Source organism: Trichechus manatus, unplaced genomic scaffold, assembly GCF_000243295.1.
Source record: "Trichechus manatus latirostris isolate Lorelei unplaced genomic scaffold, TriManLat1.0 scaffold00008, whole genome shotgun sequence".
Taxonomy (NCBI): Eukaryota; Metazoa; Chordata; class Mammalia; order Sirenia; family Trichechidae; genus Trichechus; species Trichechus manatus.
This window is the reverse complement of record NW_004443944.1, coordinates 16287988-16307714: the sequence shown is the minus strand read 5'-3', so window position 1 is coordinate 16307714 and position 19727 is coordinate 16287988.

Below are 19727 nucleotides of genomic sequence, written 5' to 3'. Positions count from 1 at the left end.
CTTTCTTTTCCTCAATCAAAATCCCATTGGGAGTAAAATATATTGGAGTATAACATACCTAAGAAATGTGTCCAAATCAGAAGGGTACATCTTGATAACCATCAAGTGCACACACCTGTACAACCAGCCCCCAGATCAAGAAACCTCACCACCAGCACCTGAATATCTGCACAGCCTCATCATCAACAGAAGGAAAATTAGATCTAATAAAACGGTGGTCTCTTCCAACTGTTTAATTCTAGTATTTGTCCTACGTGCAGATTTTTATATACTAGACTTCCTGAAACCAAGTATGCCTATATTTTTAGGCTTTAATTTTACCATGACCCCATCCACTGGCCACCTGTTGAAACAAGATCTGAGGTTGGCAAGAAAGACATGACTCATACACAGGCATTGGATGGAACAACACTTAAGTCACATAGAGAAGACAGAGCAGGATCAGCTTCAATAGTGAGCGTCGGTCCCCCAAGGCCATTGGGTAACCCCCCACAGCAGCTGACACAGGGATGATGGTCTGCATGCACCCCTCTTGCGGGGCAGAGGAAAGACCTCATCCCCTCCCCGCCAGGAACAGATAAAACAGTAGGGTTGGCTAGGTGCCATGTGACGCACACGCATAAGCAGAGCAAGCGAAGTCTACTGTGTACCGAGAACAGGGAGGGAGTTTCCCCGATAAGGAAGAAGAAACTGGGGCAGAGGGAGGCTCAGTTCCCAGCCTCCATTATCAGGGAACGTTCCGGGCCTAAGGCTTCTGATTAAGCAGGTGGGGTCAGGAGGCTACGCAATAGATTGATTTCCTACTTTCCCAACAGCAACAAATACTCCGAGTCACAGAGTGTGATGCCAGAAATCGGAAGAAATAAAAATCTTACTGTTTTTTTTTTAACCACCAGAAGAAAAACTGCCCTGGGAGCTGGCCAGTTGAGGCAGGCACTTCTGTGTCATGAAGCAGTGGGTTAGTGGGAAACTGCTGACAGCCGGGGCAGAAGGACTCAGCACTGAGGGAGGCGATCCTGGCCTGGGAGCTCTCTTGAAAGCTCTGAACAGGGCTGGGGTCTGCAGGGTAAGGGTCAGTCAGGGCTCAGGGGGCAGGTCTGAGGTGTCAGAGAAACTCGTCACAGCATCAAGAATAAATAAGCTCAACTTCCCACCATCCTGCTGCCTTCTGTGTCCCATCCTTTCCTCTCTTGCTGTATATTTTGCCTCAGTAACAGAAATGTATTATGGTTTCTGACTATAACTGCTTCCTCGTCCTCCCCGTGAACAGCCAAGCAAGGAATTAATTTAGGCTTTCTGCAATGTCGAGGCTTCTGTCATTAAATGCCTCCCACTTCTCTTGGAAGCCCTGGTAAGTTAGTTAATCTCTTTGATCCTTATATCCTTGAAAAATGCCTCGTGTGTCTTTCGCCGTGGACAGTCTTAATTACATTGGCAGCGCTGGGTCTCTTCATCATTGCTACACGCTCTAAACTTTATCCCCACGGTGCCCCATCCTTGTCTCTACTGGGAGCTTCCAGTTTCTCTGCAACACTTTCTTATCTCTGGTTCTGTCCCACTCCGTCGTTCGATGGCATGACTGCGTTCTCTACTCCTGCTATAAGCCCAACTCTACCGGCCATGAGTTTTTTTTAATAAAAAATTGAAATATGATGATGATGATGATTATGCCCTTATCCAAAGTCATTGCTTGAAGCTTTTCGGTTGTTGGGATGGGAGAGGAGGGCAGGAAGGAGTAGGGGACACTCACCTGGCTGTGCAGGTTGTACGTTGCTGTTATTGTTGGTTGCTGTCGAGTTGGCCGCGGCTCACGGTGACCCCAAGCCCAACAGGATGAGACGCTGCCCAGCCCTACACCATCTCCATGATCGCTTGTGGGTCAGACCATGGTGATCCATGGTTTTTATTGGCTGATTTTCAGAAGTAGATCACCAGGCCTTTCTTCCCGCGTGTAGGAGACACAACTACCTAATTCACCACAACGATGGTGTAAGAAAAGGACCTTAGCTTCCTCATCCGGGCCCTCGGTGAAGTGTGGTGGTGATGGCAATTACACGTGTCCCCTCGCCGTCTGAAAATTCAAGTGAAGAAAAGAATTTAAGTTCTCTTGGCATAGAACTGAGACAAATTCTACATGAAAATTCCGCGTGATGGATCATGTCGCATTTCAGACCTCTGTGGGGACAGCCTCTATCTCGTGCAAATGTCCTTTTCGTTTCCCTGAGTCTTTGGCCCCCATGTGTCCACGTCTGCGGGCAAGTTCATCAGCAACAGCGTTAGGACTGAGGAGGGCAGAGTTCAAGGAGCAGCTCCATCTTCAGGGAGGGCTGGGGCTGGGAGGGGGCCTGCCCTTGGAAGGGGACAGATGTTTCTAGATCATCGTAGGAAGGTGGTAAGTGCTTGGCCACAAGGACTGAGATCTAGGAGCGTTAGCCAAGCTGGGGCTGTGCATTAGTTATCTATCACTGTGCAGCCGATGTCCCCCAGAACTTAGCACTGGAAACAACAAACATGTATTATTCTCTCTCACAGGTTCTTCGGGTCAGGATTCTGGGAGCAGCCTAGCTGGGTGTTTCTGGGTCAGGGTCTCTCATGGGGTTGCAGTCAAGCTGGTACTGGGGGCTGTAGCCTCTGAAGTCATGCAAAAGCTCCAGGATCCACTTCCAAGCTCACTTACGTGGGTGTCGGCAGGAGGCTTCAGGCCCTCACCATTTGGGCCTCTCTACCACATGGCTTCAGAGAGAAAGAAAGAGGGAGGGAGAGAGAGAGAGAGAAAGAATGAGTGAGAGAAAGAGAGAGGGAGAGGGGAGAGAATGAAAGAGAGAATGAAGGAGAATGAGAGAGAAATAATGAGAGACAGAAAGAAAAAGAGAGAGAATGAACGAGAGGGAGAGAACGAGAGACGAGAGAGACAATGAATGAGAGAGAGAGAGAGATGGAAGCTGCAACCTTTTATAACCTAATCCTGGAAGTGATACATCATCACTTCTGCCATATGCCGTTGGTCACATAGACCAAACATGGTGAAGTATGGGAGGGAACAAGGGAGGCTGGCTTCTACAGATTGGCTGTCACTCTTTTATTCAAAGAGTATTTATTGAGCCCCCGCCATGAACTACCACCACGTGTCTGCCAGTTTGTCATACTGGGGTGGGTTGCATGTTGTTATGATGCTGAAAGCTACGCCACTAGTATTTCAAATACCAGCAGTGTCACCCATGGTGGACAGGTTTCAGTGGAGCTTCCAGTCTAAGGTAGGCTAGGAAGAAAGGCCTGGAGATCTACTTCCAAAAATTAACCAGTGAAAACTCTATGGATCACAACAGAATATTGACCCATATAGTGCTGGAAGATGAGCCCCCTAGGTTGGAAGGTACTCAAAATACACAGTGGCCACAACAATGGAGTCGAGCACACCAATGATCACAAAGATGACACAGCACCCAGCAATGTTTCCTTCTGTCACACATGGGGTTTCCACGAGTTGGTGCCAACTAACAACCACCACCAAGCCATGAGCCAAGCATTGCTCTGGTCTCTGGCAATTTAACAGGGAACAAAATCTATCTGCGAGGACCCTGCGTCAGGGAGCTTACACTCTAGTGGGGGAGGTAGACAAGAGACAAATGGATCTACGGTGTATGTCATTGATTCTAAGATGTGCATTTTTTCCACATCTTTAACATCTCTGAGCTTGGGCTATGTCTTATAAGGTGACGCCATGTCACGGTACATTTGACAGTGCTTTTTCTTTCTTCTCTTCAGGATAGGACACAAATGCCTCATTAAAAAGATGAACTGAGGACAGTTTAATGATGAGACTGTTAACAGATACGGGGCTGGGTAATGAGGTGGTGCCGCTCCCAGGAACTAGCCCCAGCTGCCCGAGGCCTGAAGAGGCAAGAGGAAGGGGAACCTGGTTGAACTTTAGTGTGGTAGAGGCCCCCCTCCCTGGAGCTGTGGGTGTTGGGAATCGCCAGGGCTGCCAATACTGCAGCCCAGCAGTGAGGAGGCAGAAAGATACATCTCCCAACTCTCTCAAAGCCTGCCCTCCAGCCTCCTGCCGGTGCTCCCAAGGGTGAATCCAAGGGGAAGCTGAGGCTGGGGGCCTGAGTGATGCAGACCATTGGGGCCAGCCTCCTGGGGCACAGAACAGGGCAGAGAAGGGCAGCGAGAGGGAATGGAGGAGCCGAGAGAAAGTACCCAGCACACAGGAAGACGGGAGAGCGGGTGAGGGGAGATCCCTGGGAAGGCATCAGGAAAGGCCGCTCTGTGAAGTCACATGTGAGAAAAGGCTGGGGAAGAGAGCACGTGGGTCGTGGGGGTGTCTGGGGACAGTGGTCCAGGCTGAGGAAGCTGAGTGGGCAGGTGTGGAGCGGGAGTGTCAGAAAGGAGACCAGCGCTCCTGGGCTGAGTGGGCAGTCAGGAGTGAGGTGGGGACAGAGTCCAGAAGTTGGGAAGACACCATACCCTGTGTGGGGCTTGTCACCATGGGAAGGTGTTTGGATTTGACTTACGTGCCATAGGAGCCTGTGGGGGTGTGAGCAGAGGAGGGACAGGGTCCAGGTGCGTTTTTCACAGGCTTCCTGGGCCACTTGTGGACACGGACTGTAGGGGCAAGATGGAAGCAGGGAGAGCAGTGAGGGGGGCCTCCACCACCCAGGTGAGATGTGGGCGCCTGGTCCAGGGGGGAGCGGGGCGTGGTGGGACTTAGGATATACTCTGAAAGTAGAGCCGGTAGAATTTCCTAATGAACTGAAAATGATGTGAGAAGGAGAGAGGAGTCAAGAACAAATCCAAGGTCATTATCTGTAGTTCCTATGGAGACATGCTAACAACGTTAGAATTTAACTCTGATGAACTTACAGTTAGGAGTGTATTGACGGATGCCGTAACTCCCAGGCATTCTTTAGAATGCTATAATGGAGGAAAAGGAAGCTCAGAGCATGACCCATACTCATCTGATGTTCACCCCTAGACCCATGAGATGTGTGCTTTAATGTCTAGCATGTATCATTACAGTCATTCCGTGGCTATTTATGGGGAGTGATCAAACCCTTTGCTACAAATCCACAGACCATCGGTGTCAGTGCAGACATAAGATGTCAATACAGAAAGATGGACCATGTCCAGCTTTGGCCTCAGAAGAAACCAGCGCTGTAGACTCATTTTTGACTTCTGGCCTCCAGAACTGTAAGAAAATAACTTTGTGTTGTTTTAAGCCAGAAAGTTTGTGGTCATTTGTTACAGCAGCTGCAGGTAGCTCGTACATCAAGTCTCTCCACCCTGCCCTGTGCCCTCTGATGCTGACCCTGACAGGCCCACTCACTGAGCCCCTTGCCCTCTGCTTCTGGTTATGCTCAGCCAAGGAGGAGAGCCAGCAGGAGATAAGAGGTGAAAATGAAGTTAGGTATTTATTCCCCCATGAGGGATCGCCCAGGCTCGCTTGGGCCCTCAGCAGAAGGTCTCAGCCGTCAGCAGACCTCCCCATGGGGCTCCGGTGCCTCCAGATTCTGCTGTCTCTTGGCACATGCTCTCAGGCTTAGCAATAGCAACATCTTAGCTGTATTTCACTTTCCCTTGTGGTTTTCCAACACCTGGCCCACACCTCTGTAAACAGTTCCTGTATTAAACTCTTCTCAAACTACCTAACTGGATGATATCCTGTTTCCTGTTGGGACCTCAAATGACAGGTGTGCTAAGGGTGGGTTATTGACATAGGGGGACATTCGTCCCAGAACCTAAAAACAAAACAAACCAGTTGCTGTGGAGCTGACCGCGACTCATGGCCACCCCATGTGTGCAGAGTAGAACTGCGCTCCATAGTTTTTTAAAAAAAATTTATTTTATTTTTGTTGTTGAGAATGTACACAAGCAGAACATACACCAATTCAACAGTTTCTACAGGTACAATTCAGTGACATTGATTACATTCTTTGAGTTGTGCAAACATTCTCACCCTTCTCTTCTGAGTTGTTGCTCCCCCATTAACATAAACTCACTGCCCCCTAAGGTTCCTATCTAACCTCTGGAGTTGCTGTTGTCAATTTGATCCACGTAGATAGTTCTTAAAAGAGCACAATCCTCAAGGCAGACATTCTTTACTAATTAAGCTAAACTATTTTTGGTTTTAAGAAGATTTCAGGGGATACTTTTGGTTTAAGGTTTAAAGATTATCTCAGGGCAATAATAGTTTCAGGAGTTCTTCCAGCCTCCATGGCTCCAAAAAGTCTGAGTTCCTTTCCATAGGGTTTTCAAGGCTATGAACCTTTTGGAAGCAGATTGCCAGGCCTTTCTTCCGAGGCACCTCTGGGTGGGTTTGAACCATCAAACTTTTGGTTAGTAGTTGAACACTTAGCCATTTGTGCCACCCAGGGGCTGACATGCACTTCCATGGCCCAGGGACTAAGGAAGGTGCTGTTGTGATAATATATGAACTGTTAACATGAATTCATGTGGTGACAGTTGCAGATCGTACAGTGAGCAGAGAGACCAGAGGCTGGCGGGTCTCCTTGTCCCAGAGGCTGAGGGTGGAAGTCAGAAGTGAGTTAGAGAGTTTCGGTGTCAGGGATGGCCGGGCCCCTGCAAGTGGAGGATCAGGGTGTTGGTGGCCCCCTGCTCTTGTCCGGGGACAGGGTGTTCACTCTGCATGGTCCCCAGGGTGCCTCTGGCCGATGAGCTGAGCAAAGGGAGCAGAAGACCCCTGAGCAGCCGGGCCCCACCTCGCTCTGATGAGGAGGCAGGACTTTGCTCCCTGCCTTTTCCAAACTGCCGCAGCGGATTCCTTTTTTTAGCCCATGGAAGACTGATGATTTCATTATGTGTGGCACTCAGCAATAAATCTCGGAGCTTGGGCTAAAGTGGGCGCTTTCCCCGATGCTGCGTCTTCCGTTCACTCTTATTCATCATGTTTAATCATTCGTTTACTGCGGACTCTGCTGCTGTGGGGAGAAGCCACTCATTATCGACTGGGGACATTCTTTACCCTTTAGAGGCTGGGGGTGGGGGATGGGCAGGGCATAGGGACCCTTGATGGCTCCAAGACTGGGATGAGGCTGGAGTGGGCAGGGTGACAGATCAAGGAGGGATGGGAGGAAGTGAAGCATCAGTAAAGGAAAGAAATCAATCAATAACGGGAAATTTAAGGAAAAATCCTCGTGGAGCCTTTGAAGCCTGCAAGCCTGGCCCTGCTTGGAAATAAGTCTACAGCAGAGGTGGGAGGAGCCTGCCGGAGGAGATCCCCTGCCAAAAAGAAAAGAAAAGAACCAGCCACAAGGTCCTTTGCCAAGCGAGCGTTGAAGAATTTAATTTAAGATGAAATGTGTTCTTGTTTGTGTACAATTAATATCCCTCCCAAATGAAGGGTTTTGTCTATCACTCGAGCGTTTTAATAGCAACAGAGTCTCCCCTACTGTAATTAAGGTAGCATGTGCTGCTTTATTTTGCTAAGCAGGCTGTTCTGTGTTAACATGTTGGGAAGCAAACATTGCTTGGATTGGTTCCTGGGTCTAGAAGGAAAAAAAAAAAACAAAACAAAGGATGGAAGAAAACACCTCGAAATAGAGACTTGGCGCCTGCAGGGATGATGTCATTTGGAAAATGTGACCAAGACGGTTAACCGTGACTGAAGGGGCAACGGATTCCTGGCCCCACTATGGGACTTGAAGGCAGAGAACTTGGAGTGTCCAGGAACTCTGGAAGCGGGAGTCACAAATTCAAATGCCTGCAAAGGCCGGGTAGGAGGGAAGGGAAGCTAAGGAGGCTGTACAGTAAAACCTCGAAAGCAGGAACCTGTATAAGGCAGAAACCTGTCAGAGAAGGAAAATGCAAAGTAAGACTGCACCCCGTGAAAGGCGGAAAACTTGCGAGACCCAGAAAAACAAGGCAGTCCCACTGAATTCTGGCTCTCCCAAGTTCCACTGTATTTTTTTTCTACATGAGTGTATTTTGTTTGCACAGTAAAATACGCAGGTAAATACTTCAAGTCCACAAAGAAATATGCGTTCTTCTTTTTCTCGAAAAAAGTGGATCTCTTAATTTGGCTTTGGTGAGTTTTTTTTTTTCTTTTCCTTTTAATAAAGAGATGGTGTATTATTTTCTATTGCTGTGAAACATATCGCCACAAATTTAACGGCTTAAAACAATCCCCATTTGTTCTCTCACAGTTCTGTGTGTTGGCAGTCTGGCACGGCTTGCCTGGATTCTCTGCTTAGGCTCTTACCAAGTAAAATCAAGGTATTTCCAGGGGTCGGGTCTCATCTGGGACTCGGGAGCCTCTCCCCAGCTTACTGGTGTTGGTAGAATTCACTTCTTCTCATGCTTTCCATGTGGCTTTCTCCGCCACCAAGCCAGCAACTGTCGGTTGAGTCCTCCCCATGCTTCAAATCCCTCTACTCTCCTCTTCTGCTTTAAGGGCTCATGTGATTACACTGGGCCCACCCACGTAAGCCAGCGTCATATCCTATTTTAATATCAGCTGATTAGTAAACTTAATTACATCTGCAATGTTACTTTTGCCATGGAATGTATCAACAAAATGGGAGTAACATCGAATGGTGGAAATTATGGGAGCCAAAAATCTGTCTACCACAGATGGGTGAAGAGTTTTTGTTTTTGGTTTTAACTGAAAAAACCCCAGCAGTCCAAGCTGTGTTGTTAGGTGCTGTTGAGTTGGCTCTGAGAGAGACCCTGCGTATAACAGAATGACATGTTGCCCAGACCTGTGCCATCTTTACGATCCTTGCTATGGCTGAGCCCCTTGTTGCAATCACCGTGTCGATCTATCTCATTGAAAGTCTGTCTTTTTTCACTGACCCTCTACTTTACCAAGCATGATGTCTCTCTCCAGCTGTCCAAGAGAGATGATAAGTATTAGTGACTCTAGTCCTCATTGTTAGGGACATAGAGTGCTGGGGACTGTGGCAAGTTGGAGATCACTGCCCAGTCCATTGAACAGACTGTCACATTAAGATTTGCTTAGTGGAATGTAGGTCCAGTCTGCCAGGTCTCTGATTTTTCTCAGGAGTAGCTGAAAATCTTGATTTATATATATATGAACTACTCTGATTAAAAAAAAATTATTGTGGAAAATACATATAACATTTGCCATTTTAACCATTTTTTAAGTGTACAGTTCAGTGACATTAATTACATACACCATGTTGTGCAATCACCACTACCTCTTCCCAAAGTTTTTCATCACCCCAAACAGAGACTCACTACCCCTTTAAACAGTAACTCGCCATTCTCCCAACCCTCTGACCCCTGATGGTAAACTTCTGTTTCTATGCATTTGCCCATTCTAGATATTCTACGTAAGTGGAGATACTCCATGTAAGCGGGTTCATACAATATTTGTCCTTTTGTGTCTGACTTATTTTAATCAGCATAATGTATCAGAATTTCATTTTTCTTCATTGTTGAATAATAGTCCATTGTTTCTAAGGGTCAGTTTGAGTCAGAATTGACTCAACGGCAATGGGTTTGGTTTGTATATAAAGAAAAACCAAACCGAACCCGTTGTCATCAAGTTGACTTCTACTCATAGTGACCCTAAAGTACAGAGTATAACTGTCCCATAGGGTTTCCAAGGCTGTAATCTTTACGGAAGCAGACTGCCACATCTTTCTCCCGCAGAGTGGCTGGTTGGTTTGAACTGCCGACCGTTCGGTTAGCAGCCAAGTGCTTTATCCATTCATCTGTGGATGAACACTTGAGTTATGCCCATCTTTTGGCTATATACTGCAAAGAACATTGGTGTACAAGTATCTGAGTTCTGATTTTTAATTGTTGAAAACCAATTCAAATGTCAAAGCCTGTATAGATCAGGATATTGTGGGCTGGTCATAACACATTTTCTGTCTGAATGCAGCCTGTGGTCTATCATTTTGCATCTGGTGTAGATCGTTAATCTGCACCGAAATGTTAGGAAAATCTACTTTTAATTTCAGTGAGTGATAAATTTCATCTGTCTGGGACTCTATTTTTCAATTCAAAAAATCAATCCCTTCTTTTTCTGCCACGTTTATATTTTAAGACCTGAAGCCTACTTTTTTAGGCTCCATTGAACTTGGTTTGTGTGGAAAATGTCCAGAGAGGCCCAGTCTCCATGGCCCAAATCAAAATGTCTGCAGGTATTCATCCAGTGTCTTGGTCTCTGGACTAATTAGGATTTAGCTCTGGCTACTTCAGTAGAGGTACTGGCTCACACAAGGAAGAAGTTCATTTCTCAGTCAAGCTGGTGTGGCACTTCTGCTCCATGAAGCTCTCAGGGCCCCAGGCTCCCTCTCTTTTTGCTCCACCATCCCTATGCCATTCACCTTGTCCACTTAGTCTGATGTCGCACCCTTGCCAGTGAGAAGAAAGAAAAGAGAAGAGCTGGACACACCCCTTCCCTTCACGGGCACAGCAGAAACACTCCTCTCTCTGCTCACGTTTCATTGGGCAGCACTTACTTGTGGCGTCACAGATAGCTGCAAGGGAGGCTGGAAACTGTAGTCTTTATTCTGGGCTGCCACATGCCAGCTAAACTACAAGGATTCTATTACTAAAAGGAGAAGGGATGTATGAATACTGGAGGCAGCTAGTGCCTGCAACAACCAGAATGCTCCTTAGAAGCAAAGATGATGAGACTTTGGCTCACTTACTTTGGAACCGTCATCAGGAAAGACCAATCGCTAGAAAAGGACATCGCGTTTGGTAAAGTAGAGGATCGGCAAAAATGAGGGAAACTTTCAACGAGAAGAATTGACACAATAGCCACAACAATAAAGTCAAACATACCACTGATCATGAAGATGGCACAGGACCAGGCAATGTTTTGTTCTGTTAAACAGAAGGTTGCAATGAGTTGGAGCCAACTTGACGACAACTAACAACGATAACACGTGTCTGCAAACAGATATGAAGGTGCCAGTTTCCGAGTAAAACGAACAACAGCAAGAAAAAAGAAATGCCTCAATGGAATTCTCTACTTCCAGTTTTACTCTCAAAGGAAGGAGGTTATTTGGTTTTTAATATTTTCAACAGGTTTTGAAACCAAAAATGTTCTCAAATTCATGTCACAACATTCTGTCCCAAGTATCAGTAACATCTTGTTATTCCTTCATAATTTTGGCTGTTTTGTTCTTTGCTATATGCCCGGTGCCTAGAACTGTGCCTGGCACATAGGAGGTTCCTTAACTGTTTGCTCAATGAATCAATGAAGCTTATGGAGCCACCTCTTCAGGCTTTAGTCTGGATGTTTAGAATCTTTAAAAAGCCCCAAATTCTTGGCAAAATGGTGGCTTGGCCATTGCAGGCCTTGCTCTCCTGTTGCTCCCTGTCGCTGAAGGCTGTCGCTGCTGGTCATGGCAGAAATGGCTTTTCAAAGGCAGCAGCACTGGAGAGGGGCTTGCACCCCTGATAAAAACCCTCCTCTTATTGCAGGTGCTTTGCTGCTGCTTCCATAGAGATGCCCTTTGATGTCGTCACCATCACAAACCCTGATGGCAGCCTGGACAATCACAGCCCCAATCACCCCAGTCATCACGAATGATCAGATGATGGACAGCCACAAATTGCCCCCTGAGTGCTCCTCTCGAGAGACCGAGTTTTTTGAAACCAGCCCACCTTGCTTGATCAGGAGAAGAAAACAACAAATAGGTTTTTTTCCTTCCTTTAGCGGAGAAGTTTTAATCATTTTGGAAATTCTCCAAATGCCCAAGACCCCAAGGACACGGACTTGTGAGCATCTTCTCCAACCTGGAGGGCTAAGGCCCCATCTCTGCATCTCTGGTACCCAGCACAGGGCCTGCACAAACCGGAGCTCACAGCAGGGAGCTCACTGCCCAGGTGAGGTCAGACAGTGCCAGGCCGCTGTCCCGCAGGACATGCCACAGTGGGGACGCGTCTGGTTGTTTCCCAGATGAGATTCAGGATTGCTGCCGAGGAGGCTCTGCAGAGCCATCATAGGCGTGGGAGCCACACTCTGTCCTTTCGTCCTCTCAGTCATCGGACTGCTGTGTTTGGGTGCTCGGCTAAGGTGGCGTTTGCCAGATTTCTCCACTGTAAGGGATCCTTTTCCCTTTGTAATTGGTGAATAATATGTGGGGTGATACTCTGAGACCCTCTGGACTTCCTGTTCCCCAAACACCTTTCCCCAATGGTTTTGATGTCCACTGATGATCCTTGTCCGAGTTAATTATCGCATTGGTGGTTGCCAATGCTGATACTCTAACTCCCTTGCGCTTTATGCATTTATTAGTTGGCATTTTTCTGTGAAGAAGAACTTCTTCTCATAATCACTGATTTTAGTATCACTGTGGACTCATGGATTCCTTCCTTACTCCGTGTAGCCCCACACCCATTTACCATGCTCAAATAGTCCTAAATCTGCCAGTTAGAGCCCCTTATTCTACCTTCTGTACCCTTTTGGCTTTTCCCCATTGTGCCATTACTCCATCTGGTCCAAAACAATTGACTGACTAAAATCTTAAGAAATGTCAATATCATGAAGACAAAGAAGGAGAGCATGTTGGAGATATTGTGGAAGGTAATTTTTTTTAAAGGACACACACGCTGAAATGTTTAGGGGTGAGATAGCATGTTGTCTGTACCATACTTCCAAATGGTTTAGCCAAAAAATGGAAACACACACACACACACACACACACACACACACACACACGTTATAAACAAGACATATAGATGCTGAAGCAAGTTGGCCCAGTGTTCCAGCTGGTGACTGAGATAAAGGGTATGTAGTATGTGGATGTTTGCTGTACTTCTCTTTGAACTTTTCTGTAGCTGTAACATTTTTCAAAAGAAAAAAATTTGGGGAAATAAGATAAAAACAGAATGAAATAAATCAGACAGGAACAGGTGTTCTGGTCAGGGACAAGCCCTTGACCCTTTGACTGCCCTGTAAAAGCGTCTCCCACCACTGATGTCTCTGTGTGACATGGGGAATGAGACACAAAATTTTGTTTTAACTCCTAAAGCATAAAATCTAGACAGATTTGAAGAGCAGTTGTCTCTCTGTCGTATACAGAAGAAGGATAGTAAGGAAAAGAAGGAAGGAGGAAAAGGAGGAAGATGAAAGGAAGGAAGATGTCATGGATTGAATTGTGTCCCCCGAAAGGTGTGTCGATTTGCCTAGGCCATGATTCTCAGTATTGTGGGATTGTCCACCATTTTGTCATCTGATGTGATTTTCCTATGTGTTGTGAATCCTACTTCTATGACGCTAATGAGGCAGGATTAGAGGCAGGTATGTTAATGAGGCAGGACTCAATCTACAAGATTAGGTTGTGTCGTAAGCCAATCTCTTTTGAGATACAAAAGAAAGAAGCAAGCAGAGAGACATGGGGACCTCATACCACCAAGAAAGCAACACAGGGAGCACAGTGTGTCCTTTGGACCCAAGGTTCCTGCACTGAGAAGCTCCTAGTCCAGGGGAAGATTGATGACAAGGACCTTCCTCTAGAGCCGACAGAGAGAGAAAAACTTCGCCTGGAGCTGACGTCCTGAATTTGGACTTCTAGCCTCCTCGACTGTGAGAGAATAAATCCCTGTTTGCTAAAGCCATCCACTTGTGGTATTTCTGTTATAGCAGCACTAGATTAACAAAGACAGAAGGATAGAAGGCAAGAAGGTAGGACTCAGTCAGGAAGTCTGAGCCAGGCACTGTGTTAAGTACTTCCTCACACATTATTCACCAAATTCCAACAACAATCTTTAAAGGACAAGAAAATTGAGGCTTTGAGAAATCATAGACCTGTCTCTTGGCCACAAAATAAAAACTGGTAATCTCAGGTAGGAGTCTGGATAGTGCAAATGGTTAAGCAGTGTGGCTATAAACTGAAAGGTTGATGGTTCAAATTCACCCAGAGGTGTCTCAGAAGAAAGGCCTGGAGATCTGCTTCTGAAAGGTCACAGGTATAAAACCCCTATGGAGCCAGTTCTACTCTGATATGCATGGAGTCACCATGAGTCAAGATTGAGACAATGAAAACTGTTTTTTTTAAATATCGGGTAGAAAGAAAGGCCTGGATATCTACTTCTGAAAAATCAGCCAGTGAGAACCCTGTAGCGCACAATGGTCCAATCCCTTTGCGCGTGGGGTCACCATGAGTCAGGGGCCTACTCAGTAGCACCTAACAACAATAACAACATCAGGTAACGGATGCTCAGTAAAGAAATATCAGACCAGTTCATGGCAAGGGGAGAATGGCCAGAAGCTCCCTGAACATAGAGATTTTCAAAACCTTGACTAGGACTCATCTGTTTTTATTTTTATTTACTTATATTTTATGTATTTATTTATTTTAGGTTTTAATAGCCTTTCTTTTTTGGAACAGAATTCATCTGTTTTTAAAGAAGATTTTTTCAGCTAGAAGGGCTGTATCCTTGCACTAGCACATCAGAGGAGATCCGCTGGGCCCCTCACTAAGCGGAACCTTGCCCCAGAGGCAAGTCTTGGAAAGTAGATAACTTCCCCCTTTGCCTGATACACAGTTCGTGGGAAGTCACCCTGGCAGGGACCTCCTCCATCAGGTAGGTCCACCCCTTTGCTTCACAGGAGGGAAGCAGGGACCGGGGGGTGGGTGTGGGCAGGGGAAGTGACGTGTTGGGGTGACCTGGGAGTGGGCAGTGAGTCTGGTCTGGGTGCAGCTCCTGACCCCTGGCCAGTGCCCCCCAGGGATCAAAGCTCCATGGGCACAAACTAAGGGGCTTCTTCCTGAAATTGATAAAGCTCCTAAAGAAGAATCTTATGAAACACGAACATTTCCGCCTTAGACTGTATTACGGTGGCAGTGGCTGTCGTGTGAACATTTGGGATGAATGGATGGGGTATGTATCCCACCCGTCCCTGGCCCCACAGCCCACGACATCTGCAGCGGGGGAGGAAAGGACACAGTTGCTAACTTGAACGGCGCTTGTGGAGACCCCTTCTGATTGCTCTCCGGGAGAGAGATGAGCAAATGAGCCAATTAAGGCAGCTCCGCTAACGATGTTCCACACGCGGGCAGTTCGCTTCCATTTCCCACATGGACCAAGAAACCAAAAAGGGATCTAAATCAGCGTCTCACAAAGAAAAATACCTTTGATGAATGAATTACAATGAAAGATTTCTTGATTATCAAAAGCATCTGAAATGACTCTCACTCCACGGGTGAAAAGTTAGCAGCCTCTACCCAAACCAAAGTTTCCGTCATCATTCAAGGAAATATTCATTCAGGGCCTGCGCTGTGCCAGGCTCACTGCAGGGCCCAACTATAAATGGTGGGGAAGGAGAACAAAAGGAGGATGTCGGTCAAAGAATTGTGTGGATGTGACAGGTCTGTCCTCTCTGTCCCCATCCCCAGGGTCTGGTCTCTCTGCAGATTCAGGTGATAAAAGTCCAGGCAGGAGACAGACATTCTTTGCAGAAAGGAGACAGAGGAGCTGGAGCAGGTTTGCTGGTAGTTTAAGCTTCACAAGGTGGTGGGTCTGATTGTGGTTTAGATGCTCTTTTCTGAGATTAGGTCATCCTTAGGGGCTCCTTTCTCCCCTCCTCTCTCAGGATCTGGAGCCCCAACCCCATCATCAGTCCTGGACTGGGCAGGGAGTGGCTGACCACCAAGTCACAGTGGGGACCGAGGAGAGGCAGGGTCTCTGGGACAGATGAACCATCCAGGGAGCTTGGGGGAGAGGATCTGGCTAGTCTCTCTGCTGACTGAGGCTGTGTGGAACTTGGAACCGAAAGTGCATTTGGGACAAATCGAGGGAGAAAGGTAATCAGACCAGAGGTCTCGCCTCGCCCAACCTCTGACCCATTTCTCTGCCACGGTGAGGACACCACATGGGTTGTGATGTGCAGCTTGAATCTGAAGTATTAATTGTTCACTCTCCTCTACTTTCTGTGCTTGGATGACAAGGGACAGGGCTATTTTATGACACACCCCTTTTATTCTCTGATAAGTACCTTTGACTGGAGTCATCTGTCTGGATCACCAACTACACGGTGTCCAGATGCTCCTGAGGCAAATCATTTCAGCACCCCGGACAGTTCCTGACACTTAGAGGTGCTCAATAAATACCTTTGAAGAACAAATAAATGCCATAGGACAAAGCTAAGGGACACCGTTAGTGGACTGGTGCTGAGCAGCAGAAGGGGCTGAGACAGGGGTCTCAGGACTCAGGATCCCTCTCTAGTGAAGCAAATAAAGGGGAGACAGGTAGGATCTGGACATTAGAGGGCGCTGGAGAGGACCCTACATTTAATAACAGGCTTTTCCTCCTGAAAGTCAGACCTACACTTTAGGAAAAACCAAAATGCCCTGACTTGTTGTTGTTGTTAGATGCCATCGAATCAGTTCTGAATGACAGTGACCCTGTGTACCACAGAACAAAACACTGCCTGGTCTTGTGCCATGCTCATGATCGTTGTTATTCTTGAGCTCATTGTTGCAGCCACTGTGTCAGTCCATCTCGTTGAAGGTCTTCCTCTTTTCCACTGACCCTCTACTTTACCAAGCATGCTGTACTTCTCCAGGGACTGATCCCTCCTGACAACATGTCCAAAGCATGATAAGATGAAGTCTCTCTATCCTTGCTTCTAAGGAGCATTCTGGTTGTACTTTTTCCAAGACGAATTTGTTCGTTCCTTTGGCAGTCCATGGTATATTCAGTATTCTTCTCCAACACCGCAATTCAAAGGCATCAATTCTTCTTCAGTCTTCCTTATTCATTGTCCAGATTTCACATGTGTATGATGCGATTGAAAATATCATGGCTTGGGTCAGGTGCACCTTAGTCTTCAAGGTGACATCTTTGCTTTTCAACACTTTAAAGAGGACTTTTGCAGCAGATTTGCCCAATGCAGTGTGTCTTTTGATTTCTTGACTTCTGCTTCCATGGGTGTTGACTGTGGATCCAAGTAAAATGAAACCCTTGACAACTTCAATCTTTTCTTCATTTATCATGATGTTGCTTATTGGTCCAGTTGTGAGGACTTGTAGCAGTTGCCAATTTCCATGGTGTAAATACTCCCACTGTGGTTGATTTCCAGCTACTAGAGGAGTAACAACCAGTGAGCAAACTTTCTGAACACTTGACAGTTGGCTCTCAGAGCTGGTGCCGGTGCCTCCACTCTCCCCAGGCGTGAGTGACCAGGCTGGTCTCTCCATGGGGCCTCATAGCAGGTGCTGGGGAGCAGCCACGGCTGTGGATGAGCTCCCACATTCACCACGCAACGGGGAAATTGATTGAATCACCAACAAGGTCATGACCATGAGGATCTGGTGGATTTAGACCAATTGACACTGAAGAAGAGGAGGCAGCAGGGAAGAGAAGGAGGCAGGGTCTTCAAAGGAGAGCTGTGCGCTGAGAGCACAGAGGGGTTCTGGGGAGGTTTTTGTGAAGACTGCCCTCCTTTGATCACGATGTGAATGTCAAAGCTGAAGCTAAGGATGTCTAGTTGGGGTACAATTTTATCAGAAAATTTATGCCCAGAATTAGTCATTGATTCATTCCTTGATTAACAATTAGGGTACATTTGCCACTATACCTAAACGTTGTTAAATATGAGATAAAAATGTATTGTAATCAATTTTAGTTTCATTTTGTTTTCTAGATGAAGCTCTAATTAAGTCTTTTGTTCAGCAGAGGCGGTAAATACTGTGGTTGGGAGCAGGGACACTGGGGCCAGATGACCTGGGATCAAATCCTGTTAAGCCAGTTTCTAGCTGGGCAACATTTCTGTGCCTCAGTGTCCTCATCTGTAAAATGGGGATAATAATAACAGAACCCCTTTATGGGGTATTAAATGATTTCATACTTGTAAAGTACTGAGAACAGTGCCAGACCTATAGGAAGTCCCATGTAAAAATAAATCACAAAAACTTTGCTGTGAAACTTTGGTACCTAATTTAATTGGATTGACCTCAAATGGCCTTTTTACCTGTATGGTTCATCTTCAGATAACAAAGACTTCATGTCACTACATGTGGTCCTGGCTGGGAAGGAAAGGCACAATGTGTTATGAGAGGGGCTTAGGGGGACCTGACCTAGTTCCTGGGGTGGGGGTTGGGGTGGTGAGAGACACAGAAGAGTTCCCCAGGGAGGTGACACTTCATCTGAAATCTGACAGGTGAGCAGGAGACGACCAGGTGAAGGATTGGCGTGGGAGTGGAGAAACATTCCAGGAGGAGGGAGCATGTGCAAAGGCCCTGAGGTGTCCGGGAGCCTGGTACATCCAAGGCCAGAGGAGAGGCCAGTGTGTCTGGGACCAGATGGACCAGGTGGCGAGTGGTGGGAGGTGGGCCTGGATGGAGGCAGGGACTAGTAAGAGTTTGGACTTTTTCTAAGGGGCTGTAGGTGGCCTCTGGAGGGTCTGAAGCAGGGACATAACGGGGTCAAAGTTTAGTTTAATGCGGTGGTCTCTAGTCTAAGGTTGTTCTTTCTTACTCTTTCCTCCACGTCCCATTAGCAGAAAAGATATACCTGTGCGTGGGGTGGGACAGCTGTTTCAGGGCCTTGATCACGTCTCAGGAAACCTTCAGCAAGGCAGCGTGTGTCCCAGAGTCAGGTCAGCAGCACCGTCATGTTCTTGGGCCTGAACCTGATCCCACGGCTGAGAGCAGAAGCCTCTGGAAGTGTCTGGAGACTCAGAGGCCACGGTGGGACTGGTGACAGCAGAGCAGGAGCACCCGGCTTGGTGCGGATCCCACCAGGGCTGTGGGTGTGCGTGGGGACGGAGACATGCGTCCCCCTGCAAAGAACGTCAGTGCTCTTGGTTTTCGTCCTGTGAATCATTAAAATGATTACAGTTCCTGGAGGAGAAAAACAAGCTGTGTTTCATCTGTGCTTATTGTGCAAAGAATTAACTGTTTCCTTAAGTAACACGGCAGCATTTGGAGTGAAAAATAAGGAATTAACTAAAGCTAGGTGAAGCTGGGAAATACAGTCACAAGGACGTTTATGAATAATTAAGAGGCCGACACACGGCTGCATTTCCACGACTCTCATTACTCAGCCTGTCGCCTTCCCTGCCTGGCACAGATGAGACTTTGTTTTCTAGCATGAAGATTCTCTTAATTAAATCTTATTTGTCAAGAAGGCGAGAGGTATTGTTTCCAGGGGCTCCCATTGTTATAAACTTTGCGATGTTTCCTTTGAAAAATGCTCCTTTTGGGCTCTAAAGAGCTAGATTGTTGCTTTTATTCCCTCTTCCATTGTGAAGAGGAAATGCTACAAGTTCTTTGTCAGGTAATCAGTTATCCTCCTTAAAGGACCCCTGAGGTCATCATCTGAAAATTATGGCTCCTGAAAAACAAGAAAAAGCCCACTTGCCCGTACTGCCATGTGTCAGAGTGAGTTTCCCACCACCTCCGGGTCAGATAGCCTGTAGAATTGCCGTGATCGTGACCCCCGGCTCCAAGCTTGGTTACTGGTCTTTGCACAGATTCTATCTGTCACTTCTGGGGCTTCACTGTTGACATTGTGTCTCTTTCAGCTTTCTGGAAGGCTTGTAATGACGTTCCAGTTAGTAATGCATCCTTCCCTCTCCTCCAGCTCACTCTAACTGCTCTGATTTATGTCTCCCGAGAATACTCACGCTGTGCACGTCATCTGTACCACCATACAGGGTAGGAGGGTCTCAAGTTCAAGGTCCTTGGCAGGTAAACAACACAATTTCAAGTTCACAGACATCCTCTGCAATCAACATCAATCACCCCATCAGGAAAACAAGGCCTTGGTATTGT